This window comes from Artibeus jamaicensis, unplaced genomic scaffold (genome assembly GCF_021234435.1).
Source record: "Artibeus jamaicensis isolate MK-2021 breed Jamaican fruit bat unplaced genomic scaffold, CSHL_Jam_final contig_497, whole genome shotgun sequence".
Lineage (NCBI taxonomy): Eukaryota > Metazoa > Chordata > Mammalia > Chiroptera > Phyllostomidae > Artibeus > Artibeus jamaicensis.
In genome coordinates this window covers 2,485,140-2,499,373 of record NW_026521863.1, presented here as the reverse complement: position 1 = coordinate 2,499,373, position 14,234 = coordinate 2,485,140, and positions in this window count along the sequence as shown.

Here is a 14,234-nt window from a genome sequence, read left to right as displayed (position 1 = left end):
GGGAAATGTTGCAGAGAAAACATTTTAAATACAAATCTGTCAGGGGAAAGTCGATGGAGGGTAAGAAAATCACACAGTCTCCAGGTGTTAAAATGATCTTTCCTCCCCAAACCAAATGCTTTTAAAATCCTTATTTTTCTTACCCTTTCCTCCTGATGCCTTACCTGTCTTTAGGTCAAGAACCACACATGCGCATCTTCAGGAAAACCCACTACGAGTTCCTCTATAGGTGTTGCTTCCCTATATAAGGGACAGCGACACCTATAGAAGCAAACGTTGGTGTTGCTTCTATAGAAGCAACTAAACATTGCTTCCCACGTTTAATTTTTTAAAGATTTAATTTATTTATTTTTAGAGGGGAAGGGAGGGAGAGAGAGGGAGAGAAACATCAGTGTGTGGTTGCCTCTCTTGCACCCTATCCTGGGGACCTGGCCCGCAGCTCATGCATGTGCCCTGACTGAGAATCGAACCAGCAACCCTTTGGTTTGCAGGCCAGTGCTCAACCCACTGAGCCACACCAGCCACGGTCCCCTGTTTAATTTTAATGACATAAACATATTCTTTTGTGATTTTTGGTTATTTTACACCTGTGACTTCATTCCTTGGAAAAGCTGAGAATGCAAGGGGCTTAGTAATTTGTACCGGCAATTAAAACCGCACATGCCTATGAATGCAATGCTTCAATCTAAGTATTGCGTGTGAACAAAGAGCATGATTGTTAAGAATGCGCAACTACCATACACACTTGCTTTCATAAACCACGCTCAAACCTTCACTTATACAGCTAAAAGGAATTCGGGAAAAAAGTAATGCTGTTCCAGTAAAAGAAGTGCTACACATTTAAAAAGAAGATAACAAAATCGGCATCTTTTTAGAAGGAAACTGAGTTTCACGAGTGGATTTTTATGAGAGATCCAGATGTACCAGCCAGGTACCAGGACGGCCAGCTGCCGTGCCTCTCCTAAGAGACAGGCACCCGTGGACAGGAACACTGAACGGTCCCGTGGATTTACCGTGAGATGCTGACGTGAGACTCTGCTTTCGTTTGGTTTGCATTTAAAGTTTTGCTTTCACAATGTGAGCAAGCCATCCCTGAATGAAACGAGTGATTTGGGGTGCCCACAGTCAGCGTTAGATGTCTTTTGTGGGTGCTTCAATTGCACTACTAACATTGCACCCGTAACACTCAGGGGTCCCCAGAGAATAGAACCAGTATGTTATGTAGCGACATAGAGGAAGGCATTTGTTGTGAGGGACTGGCTGACACATTATGGTCGAGAAGTCCCAGGGTGCGCTGACTGCCGGCTGGAAACCCAGGAAAACCGGGGGTCCAGTTCCGATCCAGTCCTACAGTCCTGAGGCTAAGGGAACCCGGGGTGCATGCGGTATGAGTCTAGAGTCCTGGGCACCAGAATCGCTGAAGTCCAAGGGCGGGAGAAGATGGACATCCCAGCTCTAGCAGGGAGAACAAATTCGTCCTTCCCCCGACTCTTTTCCCACTCAGGCCTCTGCAGACTAGAGGCTGCCAACCCACTTTGTGCGGGTGATCCTCTCAGTCGACCAATGTAAATGTTAATCTCTTCCTGAAACACCCTCGCAGATGCGCTTAGAAATAATCTTTCGCCACCTGGGCATCCTTTGGCCTGGTGAAGTTCATGCATAAAAGTAACCACCACAGGAAGGGGCAACCTCAGACTCTAAAAGCCAGGATGTGACCCCTGTATTTAACTATTTATTTACCTACTAACTGTGCTTAGCACAGAAACAGAATGTTCCAGGTCATAAATGCTTCTTGGGTGAGACCATCAGTCACTCAGTCATCAATATGCATGTGCTTACAAAAGTATTTTCTTCAAAACAATCTTTTTTCTTTTGCATTCCTTAAAGAACTCATTTTTGCATATATATATATATATATATATATATATATATATATATATATATATCCAGGTGGATATATATATATCCAGGTGGTTTTCTGTTCTCAAATCCCTCCCACTCCATCAATCATGTGCTATAATAATAGTCATAGTAATGATCATTTCTCTGCTCAGAGGCATACAGTGACTACTGCTGCTTACAATAATATAAACGCACACAGCTGCCTCTGGGGTGTTCTGCCGTGTGCATCTCTGTACTTGTTAGTCACCTGTATTTTTAAACTTATCTTTCAATTATCCTGCATTTATTGGGCATCAATTATCCTGTGAAAAAAATTACAAGACCAATTAGTGAACATAAAGGTTCACAGTTGTGAAGGAATAGAGATATGCAAATAAATATTCTTTTTTTAAAAAAATTATATTTATTTATTTTTAGAGAGAGGGGAAGGGAGGGATAAAGAGAAGGAGAGAAATATCAGTGTGTGATTGCTGCTTGTGCCCTGCTATGGGGACCTGGCCTACAACCCAGGCATGAGACCTGACTGAGAATCAAACTGTCGACCCTTTGGTTTTCAGGCTGGCACTCGATCCACCAAGCTATACAAGCCAGGGCACAGGTAAATATTCTTAATACAATGGAATGGACACTATCATAGAGAAAAAGTTACATGTGGCATTAAGAAAGAAAAAAACCTAGTTGAATTGGGGATAACTTCCCAAATGGCACATATTAGTTCAGCTGGAGGCAGGAGGCAAAGGGTATTTAAGAAGGAAAGACAAAAGTGAGCAAAATATGAAGGCATTAATTTAGATGCCAAGTTCAGGGCTCCGCAGCATGACTACAGAATGTGTCCAGGGAAGGAGTACTCAGAAATAAGTTGGCAGAAGAACACGGCAGGTAGACAGTGATGAATCTCACGCTGAGAGTCACTGATGGTATTTACACTGAGGAATTTCATGGCTAAATTTTGTTTTATGAGATCAATCAGTGAGTAAAATAGATTGGTCAGAAAAAGCAAAAACTGAAAGCAGAGAGACTAGCTATTAGGAGTCACTGAAGCCATCCAGGTAGAATATGATGATGAAGCAGGCCACAATCGGGGCTGCTGATTCATTAGAAAAGAGGAAGACATCCTGAGATAATTCTAAAATATTTCATGGGAAATAATGACTATTCAAATATGACAGCTAAGAAAGAAGAGAAATGATCGATGATGACTATTCTCTTTTTGGAGTAGGTGCAAGGGTCAAAGACAAGTCATTGCAAAGGTAGAGACAGAGGGGAAAAGAATTGTTTGGGGCTTTAAATGAAATAAGATAATTCTGTCCAGGACATCTTACATTTAAAATGTCTTCCTAGCTAATACACAATTTGTTTATCCAGAAGTTGAGATTATGGCTTTAATATTCAACTGACTCTTCCGACTAGAGATGGAGATTCAAGAGGCATGACAATGGGGATAGTTGAAGCTGAGGGAGAGAATATCTCAGAAGAGATGATAAAGAATTAGCAAAAGAAGTCGTGATTTCCAAAATTTGCCATCAACCAAGATGTTCTTCAGTTGGTAAATAGGTTTTTTAATGTGGTATATTCAGGCATGGAATATTATTCAGCACAAAAAAAAAACCCCAAACTATCCAGCCATGAAAATACATGAATGAGCCTTAAATATATACCACCAAGTGAAAGAAGCCAGTCTGTAAATGCTACATACTATATGGTTCCGGTTATATGACATTCTGTAGAATGCTAAACTATGAGACCAGCAAATAAGTCAGTGGTTACCAAGGATTGGAGGTGGGGAGTTTTAGGGCTGTAAAAATACTGTCTGCAATATTGTAATGGTGGACACAGGTCACTACACATTTGTCCAAGCCCTTAGGATGTATGATATCAAGAGTGAACCCTACTGTCTATGGTCCTTGGGTGATTATGATGTGTTCATGTAAGACCATCAAATGTAACAAATGCACCACTCTAGTTGGGAATGTTGGTGACGGGGAGGCGGTGTGTGTATGAAGTCAGGATGTATATGGGAAATGTCTGTACCTCCCCTTAAATTTTGCTGTGACCTTAAAACTGCTAAAAAAATAAAGTCTTAAAAAAAGACAAAAGAGAGAAACTTCTGGAACTTTGGATACAAAAGAGAGAACTTTGGATACATTCAAACACTAGTCTACTTTGAATAAAAAACCCAGAAAGGGTGGTGTTTAAGAAAAAAAAGATCATTTAAAAATAATGAGTTTTCACTATGACTGAACAAACCAAAACCATTAAGAGGGTGAATGAAACATATAGAATAGATTGACCAAGAAGAATGCCCCTGGTGGTGTTTACCAGAATCTTCTTCATATTTTCAGTATACTGCTGAGGGTATGGACCTGACTGTAGCATCTTAGAAGAAAATGAGGAGTGAGAAAACAGAAATGGCAAAGAGAGATTCCTCTTCCACAAAATTTTAGCAGTGAACTTAGCGATGGAGGCATGGCCTAAGTGTGTGCGTGGCTAATGGAGGAGTGGATGAGGCTGTCATTTACCGCTCATGATAGGCTACAGTGTGAATGAGTGTCCCCTGAGGTCGTGCACTGTAGGGGACTGTGCCCCTGAGTATATGGTAACAATACTCAGTTGTGTACTGAGATAACAAAACTGGGGCGTGAAATGATTTGCATCTAATAATTCTACTTTAAACACTTTAAATTAAAGAACATCTAAGATGGAAAAGAACTTTAGTTGGCTTTGCACTTCTGACTATGGACATCCATTCAGATGCAATTACAGTGTAAGATTTCACTTAAAGTTATCGGCATTAATAAGATCACTCGACAAGAAGATGCACAGAGGAAAGAGAACTGGTGCACATTTAGAGGTCGGACAGAAAAGCAGAATCCAGAAAAGAGAGATGAGGTAAACGCAGAATGAGAAGAATATATCATCATAAAAGCCCAAAGCTGAGTGGATTTCAATGAGGCATTGGCTGAGTTTAAAGATGTTGATATGCTGAACAGGTGAGGAGGGAAAGTGTTCTTTATACTTGGTAATACCAAGGACAAATGATGACCTCAACGAAGGGAATTTTGGTGCAAATTTAAAGCATCTTCTTAGCTGACTGCATACATTAGCATGACTTTAATTGTCTGCTCTCTTCAAGAGCCAGTTTTACTATCCCGAGAAACTTTTCCCCAGAAGATAATAGTTGCAAATAACTTCCCTGGCTATTCTATGAATTTTCTGAAAAGAATCCATCAGCTCTTCCACAAAACAAGGAAAGAATTATGCCCCAGGATTCTTTGAACTCTTTATGCACAAACCTTGCTTCCCCGTGCTCACCCATCCTGCTATATCAAGATGCTCGTTCCATCCTAAGAAATCCTCCACATTGAAAGGTCTGTTCATGTGGCCAAGGGCCAGCCAACAGCCCCTCTTGGGTCACCCCCCTCTGCGGTGCAAGGAAGACTGTAGAAGCAGAGCTCTGCTTTGCACTGTTGGAAATCACCTTTGTTTAATTAACAGGTGGTTTGGGGAAAACAGTAAAAGGAATAGCAGGAAAAGCCCGGATAGTTGGTTGTGGAATAATGGAAGGTAAAAAGGTCTAATCCATATGTATATACGATTTTGAATCATTAGCTTATAAGTTTGATCATGTAAGTTATTGTATAAGTCTGCTAATTTGACAGAGACGTGAGGTCAAGAAAAGGATTGCTTTATTTAAAGTGTTCAAGATGAGAAAACTAGAGCACTATTTTGTAAATATATACCAAAAGAATAATCTTGAGGGGACAGACAAACTGATGGCACACAGGACAGAAGGCATAGCCCAGGAGTCACCGAGCAGCCTAGTGGGCTGGAATCGGGGCCACGGGTGGCACAGATGAGCTGTAAAGAGAGAAGAAAGACTTCCTATTACTCCAAGAAAAAGGGAAGAAAGATGCTTACAGGGACAGATGAATTACAGATTGTTGATTTCAAAAGAAGAGTTCTTTTATTGCCTTTTCTTTAAACCAATGAGTTTAAGTCAAGGAATTAGCAAGGAGAGGATATAGGGGAAATTTGAAAAGCCAAGAACTATACAAAAAAATCATTTCTAAGATGGTGAAGGCAAGCTAGGCACCAGGAATGTATGTGAGGTCTATAATCGGATAATAAATAAAGGCTTATAATTCTGATAGTTTTACAAAATAAGGAACATTTTCACTGTTGACAGTAACTGAAAGTCTGCCTAGAGGGGAGTCTTTGGGCCACCATGTCATGGGGACCCTCGCCTGGCCTGGTGGGCGTCTACAGATGTCTTGAACAGCAGTACCACCATGTGTCTAATTTTGAATAGATTTCATGCAGGTACAGAGATTTCCCTCACACATACATCGCCTCTCTTATCGCCATCCCCACCAGAGAGTACGTTTGTCACAACTGATGAACCTGCACTGCCACATCATCACCACCCAGAGTCCACAGTTTACGTCAGGGTTCTCTATTGGTGGTGTCCACTCTACAGGTTTGGACAAAGGCATAATGGCATGTATGCACCCTTGTCACGCAGAATAATTCTCCTGGTTAGAGATCCCCTGAGCTTTGTCTGTCCACCCCTCCTTCACTCATCACATCCGGCAACCACTGATCACTTTCTTGTCTCCAGAGTTTTTTTATTTCCTACAATGTCATAGAGTTGCAATTGTATATGTAGCCTTTTTGGCATGACTTCTTTCGCCCAGCCCCAATTGATTTAAAACGGCTGAAATGGACCAATTTTTGCCCATCTTGAGAGAGTTAAAATCAGTAACCACCGCTACATTTGTTGAGGACTCAGATAATCACCAAGTGTGGGTTTATGTTGATCGTGACGTGAACATTCCCCTCTCTCTCCATGTCACGACGTGAGTCTCCATCAAAGGGGGTGAGGGACCTCTGGGACCCACCGGGGGGATGCTGGACAGTGAATATTGCAGGGTAATCTCACATGCTTTTCAGGGACTGCTTCTGTTAGAAGCTCCAGCTATTAAGTGTGGAATTTAGTCAAAAGTTGGCTAAGGCTGATGCAATGTTTATTTTCAGAAGGAACAATAAGCAATAAAACAGTAACCTGTTTTTAAGCTCTTATTACAAATATTCTGCTATTTCAATATAAAAGACCTCATTATGACAAATCCATGTTGTGTTGCTTTTATTCATTACACATGGAGCAAAAGCACTGGCCTGAAGCAGTGGTATGAAGAACATAATAAATTTATTTTTTAGGCTTTTAAAAATGTTATTGAATTTCCTGAGGTGACACTGATTAATAAAATTATGTAGGTTTTAGGGGCACAATTCTAACGCATCATCTCTGTATTGTACTGTGTGTCTGTTCACCACCCCAAACAAGTCTCCTTCGATCACCATTCACCCACCTGTGTCCTTGCCCACCCCCTTCCCTTCGGTAATCACCACACTGGTGTCTGTGCCTAAAGGTATTTTTCTCTCAATCCCTATGCCTAGTACACTCAGTGCCCCAACCCCTGTCTCCTCGGACAGCTGTCAAATGAAGAGCATAATACATTTCCGTTTTCAACCGTTCTCTCTGACAGCCTTTTCCCATAATTTATCCTCCTTTCGATGATTCGCTTCCTTGTACATCACACACCATGTCCCTTTAAGCCCTTCCACGGAGTTTGATGCTTCCTGAAGGTGGCGCATGAACCACCTGATTTTGGTGAGGCCTCTTTCAGTGGGTGTTTAAGCTGCGCTGATAATTGTTCAATTTCACATTTAAAATACTGAATTTGTTTGAATCCATCATGTGTGATAGATTCTTTCATATCTCTTCTATTCTAGTTTTTTTAAAAATACTAAACTTCAGAAGTATAATTTTGGCTATCTCGTGATTGTAGTTATTCATCAAGTCCTATTTTAACTCCCTTTTTCATATCTTCCATGTGAAAAGTGTGGCCTTTCACAGCAACATGTGCCACTGGCCACCCACAGGGACAGGCAAGAGACCTGGGTGAGGCGCAGGTTTGAAGAGAATTAACACATACCCACAGAATGTCAACTAGCAGAGGAAAAATTATTAGGACCTCATTTTAAAATTACATTGCATAGAAAAATAAAAGGAAGTAAAATATTAGTTATACAGAATCATAAATATTAATTATAGCAAACTTTGTCCTTAGCCCTGGATAGGATATTGCCAACAATTATTAGCACACTGCCTGAAGATTTTCTGTTTGCTGTATTCTCCTATGCATAAGATTTAGCTCAGTACGATTTTAACATTCCATAAATGAAGCCTATGTGCATACCATTCCAAGTTCAATATTATGCAGGGTCCTGATCCAGTTCTAGTGCAGTACAATTAGGACTCATGGCTACAGTAATTTCCATCACAGTCACAGGGAGACACTCTGCTCACTTATGAACGTGGAGATCTGCCACACACTCTGACTGCTAATATGGAACAGAAGGCCCCAAATGATCCATCCTCCCAGTTTTCTAACTTGTGTTTTTTGTGTATTCTTTCCTTGGCAGCTGTTGAACTTTTGCAAGTTTGTCAGGTCTGCTCGTGTGGCAAACGTGGATGTTTAGCTCATAGCACTGGCTGGGATGTTCAGATGAACTCATCCTGTGACTTATGTGAGAAGTCTTTAAGTCCCAATCAGAGTTAGTACAAGCGTTTGTGCTTTTTTTGTCCTCAGATCTACCGGGAAAAAACAAGGCGACTCACCCACTTCTCATGCTGTACCATGAAAGGTAATTTCAAAAGCAGGAAGAGTTTCACCCTTGGCAACGGCGTGGATGGACATGGAGAACACCATGCAGGGTGAAATAAGCCAGTCAGAGAAAGACAAATACCATGTGATTTCACTCATGTGCGGAATCTAATGAACAAACTGAACTGACAATCAAAACAGAGACAGGCTCATAGATGGAGAGCAGATGACGGCTATGGGGAGGTCAGGGAGTGGAGGGACTGAGCGCAAAGGGCAAGGGACTCATGGGCATGGACACAGTGTGGGGACTGCAGGAGGAAGAAGTGTATAAGGGGACTAAATGGTAATGAAAAGATGCAATAATTTTTAAAAGAATTCAAATCTGAAAAAAAAAGAAATGACTTAACATGCTGGTACCTCACTCAAGGTCTTGGGATGGTTCCTCTAAAGTCTGTCACTGCAAGTGGCCATATTTTTTGCTGTTTTCTTTTTTCTTGGTTGAGACTTAAACTTCATTCTCAAGCATATATTACAACAGGTCAGTTCCAATGCTCATCAAAATCTGAGCACATATTTTAAGTTCCTACTGGGTCCTAAGTTCTGTGTAACTTAAAATACGCAGTCACTAACATTGGGAAGTTTTTAAAAATGATGTACCTATGGTGAAAACTAATAAAAGCGTTGCATGGGGCAATATTATATTAAAGAACATACCGACCGTATTTGCAACAAGAAACAGAGGCAACAGAGACCCTATTGACCAAAGCGTTTGAAAACGTTTCATGTAGCAGGTGGTATTCGAGCCCAGAGTTCAGTGGTGGTGGGGACTTGAGTTGGCGGGGATGTCTGGAAGTCATTCTTCGGTGAAAAGGCAGAACAACAAAACAGAGCCCGGAGCATGTTCTGTGGGCAGGCAAGTAGGTCTGAGCAGATCTGAGGGGCTTTTTGGAACTAATCAGCCATAAACTTGGAATTGGAAGTAAGAGAACCCGACTCTAGTCCAAGAAGATTTCCTTCTACCCTACGCACAGTTGGAGAATATCACGAAGGTTTTTGAGAAACAGGAGTAATTACGATAAATCTGAGTTTGAGAGAAAATGCCAGAATTGGTATATAAAACAGTATGAAAAAAACCCACTGGATTATGAGAAGACATGAATTAAAAACTGGCAACTGGAGTGAAAAAGAAATGGTGCATGTGAAAGAAGAAGACACAGCAGACATGAATGCGATGTCGGACTGATAGTGGGAATGGGATGCAGGACAGACTCACTGACACCCAAACGCTGGGCGTTTGAGAGGCTCGGAGGACGGCGGAGTGGCTGGCAGCCAGTTCGGGACCGGGAAGGAGTGCCCGCGGCAGGGAGGTGTGCAGGGCAGGAGTCGTGTGGTTTGGGTTCATGCTTGAGGTGTGAGCAAAGTGCTGCGTGGAAGGGCCATGAGCCCATGACAGGTCGGGGGGGAGTGTCAGCATCTGCAGGTCCTGAAGCATTTCTTCCCTGTTCACAGCACAGTACTCATAATTATTCAACCTTCCGGTTCCTGGGCATGAGTCAGTGGGTGCAGCTGGTCACGGGAGCCATTCCTAACCAGTTTTACCTTGAGGCCTCCTATCTCAAAGCCACAGACATACCCTTCCTTCTCATGAAGCAGAATTTAGAGGTATGAACAGCTGGGGGGACTTCAGCTCCAAGATGCCTTGGAATAAACATGGCGCAGGAAAATCTCTCCGATCTCTTCTGTTCACCCAGTGGAAAGAGGCTAGCAGACTCCGCCGACCGCAAATGCCAGCCACTCCCGCACGGACTGTGAGAGAAAACATGAATTTGCATGAGACCTGTCAGGAAAAACGAATCAAACGTCCAGCCAAGTGCTAGTTTGGTCTATAAGGAGGGCTCCTTAGTTGCCCCAACTTTAGTCATTTTAAAAATCAGCTACTTCTTTAACTTGTTCATTGTTTCATGAGACAAAATTGCCTCATTTTTCATTTCTCTTTGCCTTTCTTTTGTCACCATCCAATTTGTTCTGTTCTTCATCAGTAACTTCGTGTGAAGTGCCTTCTCCCTCTGTCTCCCTCACCCTTCTTCCCAGGTGAGACCCTCCCACCCTACCCCCGTCAGCTCTGACCCAGGCCGCAGGGTGACGGGCAGGGCCCTGCCACCCCTGCCACCCCACCACCCTCAGGTGTGCAGTCCTCAACGAAAGGCTTCCCGATGTCACTATTTACCTGCAAAACGTGGATTTCAACATTTTAGCTCATTACACGGTTTCTGTCACTGCTTCTTTTTCTTTAAAAATCACCTACTGCAGGTAAGACCAAGCACTCGTTTTCTTGGGATCAGTGGCATTGCAGAGGAAACTAGACATCCTTGAAGGTTAGTGGGGCTGTCATTTAGGGTTTGCAGTCTTTTAAAAAAATTTTTATTTAGTTATTATTCAAGTACAGTTGTCTGTTTATTTCTCCCATCCCAGCCCACCCCTCCCCCATGCACCCCACCTCCCTCCCATTTCCAATCCCTTAGTTATTGTCCCTGTGTCCTTTATACTTGTTTCTCTAAATCCCTCCCATTTTTCCCCTTAAATTCCCTCCCCTCTCCCCTCTGGTTGCTGTCCCCCTGTTCTCTATTTCAGCGTCTCTGTTTTTATTTTGCTTGCTTATCTGTTTTGTTGTTTAGCTTCCTGTGAAAGGTGAGATCATATGGTATTTTTCTTTCAACCCCTGGCTTATTTCACTCAGCATAACGCTTTCCAGTTCCATCCATGTTGTTGCAAAGGGTAGTAGCTCCTTCGTTCTCTCTGCTGCATAGACTTCTATTGTGTATATGTACCACAATTTTTTGATCCATTCATTTACTGACGGGCACCTAGGTTGCTTCCAGCTCTTGGCTATTGTAAATTGTGCTGCTATGAACATTGTGGTACATAGGTTCTTTGAAATTGATGTTTTGAGGTTCTTAGGATATAATCCTAGCAGTGGAATTGCTAGTCTTAAACGGGTGCTCAGCCCTGCTCAGCAGACATTCAGAAACATTCCGTGTTTCTAGTATTTTCTGGGAAAAGGCTGCAATGACATTCCTGCCCCCAGCCTTTAAGCAGCAAAGCTTACTACACTCAACACGACCTAACACGTGCTCAGCAGAGAAATGGCAGCCACCAGAGAACCCCTCATACTTCCACCCGCAAACTGAGACGCCCACCTGAATACACACCAAATTGTTCCTTCCTGCCGCTCGTTAGTCCCCCTAGGGAAGAGCAGGCTTTCTCCTGCGCCCCATCCCCGGCCCCCCAACCCCTTCCACCTCCAGTTAGTTTCTGTGGTTCTGACATTGTCAGTTTCTACTTCTCTCTGTCCTTGCACAGAAGTTCTACGGATATGTCCTATCTTAAATAAATAAAATTTCTCCCAACCAAATCCACGTACGGAATCACCCATTTCCCTGTTTGCTTTCGTAGCGGATGTGGTTCCTATACTCACTGTCTCCACCCAGGCCACACGCAGAGAAACCCACGCATGCGGGTGGGGGTGCAGGCAGGACCTCACGGCAGCAGAGTGGGTGGAGCTGACCTCTCTCCCTCCCTGACTCGCGGTCTCGTCTGGGCTCTCACTGCATCGCCACCTGGTGTTTTCCCTCTCAGCTCCCTGCGAGTCCTTGTCCCATTCTTGTCTGCGACTTCATCCCTTTCCTCTGCTCACCCTCCGAATGACGGCATTTCTTAGACTTCAGTCGTGGCTCCCTCGCTCTGCCATCTTTTGTTTTACTCTCTCCGGGGGCCCCATTGGCTAGTAGGACCTCACGTTCCTGTTTGCCTGTTGGCGATTCCAGATTTGAGCCTTCACTTGTTTACTCGACATCCTCTTGACACTCACACACAACTCACACTTCAGGAAGTGCCACCTCCCAGGGAAGCTGTCCAGAGACTGAGTGCTAACTGGTGTGTGCAACGTCTCCATCCCGAGGCCCCCGGCGCTCCTTTATTACCCCTGCCAGACTGGCTACTAACAGGCTTTGCAGGGTGCTGTTGTCTCCGTTTGCTCTGTCTGCTTTCTGCTGTCCTGTGTGGGTCTGTCCTCATGGCGAAACAAAAAGGAATCTGTGGGTGACGTCTTTCTGGCATGTACCAGGCTGTAGAACATACTCTGGATGTTCCATCAGTATCCGTGTGCCCTGGGGTTGTCAACAGCGAGAGCCACCCCACTTGGGGAGCCTCCGGGTGTCCCGGACTGTGAGGTGTAGCCTGAGTCCCCTCTGCAGAGGGCTGTCCCGTGGCGCCTCCACAGGTCACTGCCATCATAAGTGTTTGAAAAGCAGCAGTATCCAGGTAAATGGATCAGGTTTGGTAACAACTCTGAGTGTCCCTCAGCTGCCCCTCTGAGGACACCTCCGTTGTCCCGGTCCATCCCTCTGGGCCATCCCTCCCACCCATCCTCCCCTCCAGGAAGCTTTGCAGAATGTGAGATCATTAAAAAATTTGAATGAGCTCTATGTACGGCATGAGAACACATGTCAATCATTCACAGATACCTGCTTATAACAACCAATGACTTGTGACAGCCTTCATAGCACAGCCACAAACACTGCCAGCCTGGGCCAGAGGCGGAAAGACCTTCTCAAATATCCAGAAAAGTTACCAATAAGTTAATTTAAGGACATGAATTTTCTCAAGCAGTACATACCAAGTACATCCTTCAATGCAGCAATTATTAGCGAGCAGCCTTACAATTATTAGTAAAGACTTTCTGTTCTAACCTCACTCTTGAGTTAAGTTTGGCATATCGTGTGGGCAAAATAACCCTTTCTTTTATATTCTTGTAGTTTTAGCCATTTTCCCCTCTGTGTGAGGCCAAATGGCATAGAAACAGCCCCATTTCTAATCTAAGAAATTCTATTTTTAGGTCACTAAGTGGTCAAGGCACATTAGATGCATGTTCTCTGAAACTCTTCCAGGGCTCCCCCTGGGCGGGGAGCAGTAAGATCCGTCAGCGCCCCCACCCCCACCCCCCACTGCGGTCCTCAGTGCTCTCCGCCCTGCGCAGCTGCGGCAGAACAAGCACTTTATCCAAACCTGTGAATTGCAGGAGAGGTTAAAATTTACATAATTTTAATAAAGTAAGAATTGAAAAATTAACCTGCCTTATCTCTTATCAAGAAGGTTAATTCTGTCACCCTTTCCCAGACCTCACTGCCGTTATCTCGGGAAGAATCCGTCATCTCTGCCATTTGCTTTCCCGTCACGGCGGGGGAGGGAAGGAAGCCCTGGGCCTGTGTGGGCGCCTCCACGCAGCTGTTTCCTATTGGCCGCTGACTTTCCCTTTGCAGAAGGCCTCTCCAGCCTCACTCTCAGCCCGCCTCCACTTGGAACCTGCCCGCAGGTCAGCAGCAGCTACAACCAGGGGAGCTAGGTATTTCTGCCCTTGAGTGTCGCAGGCTTTTCTGGGCAGAGGCCCGCAGGACGCACTGGTCTGGGCACCCAGTGTGAGACCCACTGAGAATCTGGGGTTGTCCCCCCAACCCCTGCTGGCACCACGGAGAAGCCCAGCGCATCTCTGAGGCCAGGAGGTCGCCACGGGCACTTGCAGTTGATGGGGTGCGCACAAACGCCCCGAGTCCAGCTTGTCTGCTAAAACGTTAACTGCACGAACTCTCATTTCTAGGCCCAATGCAG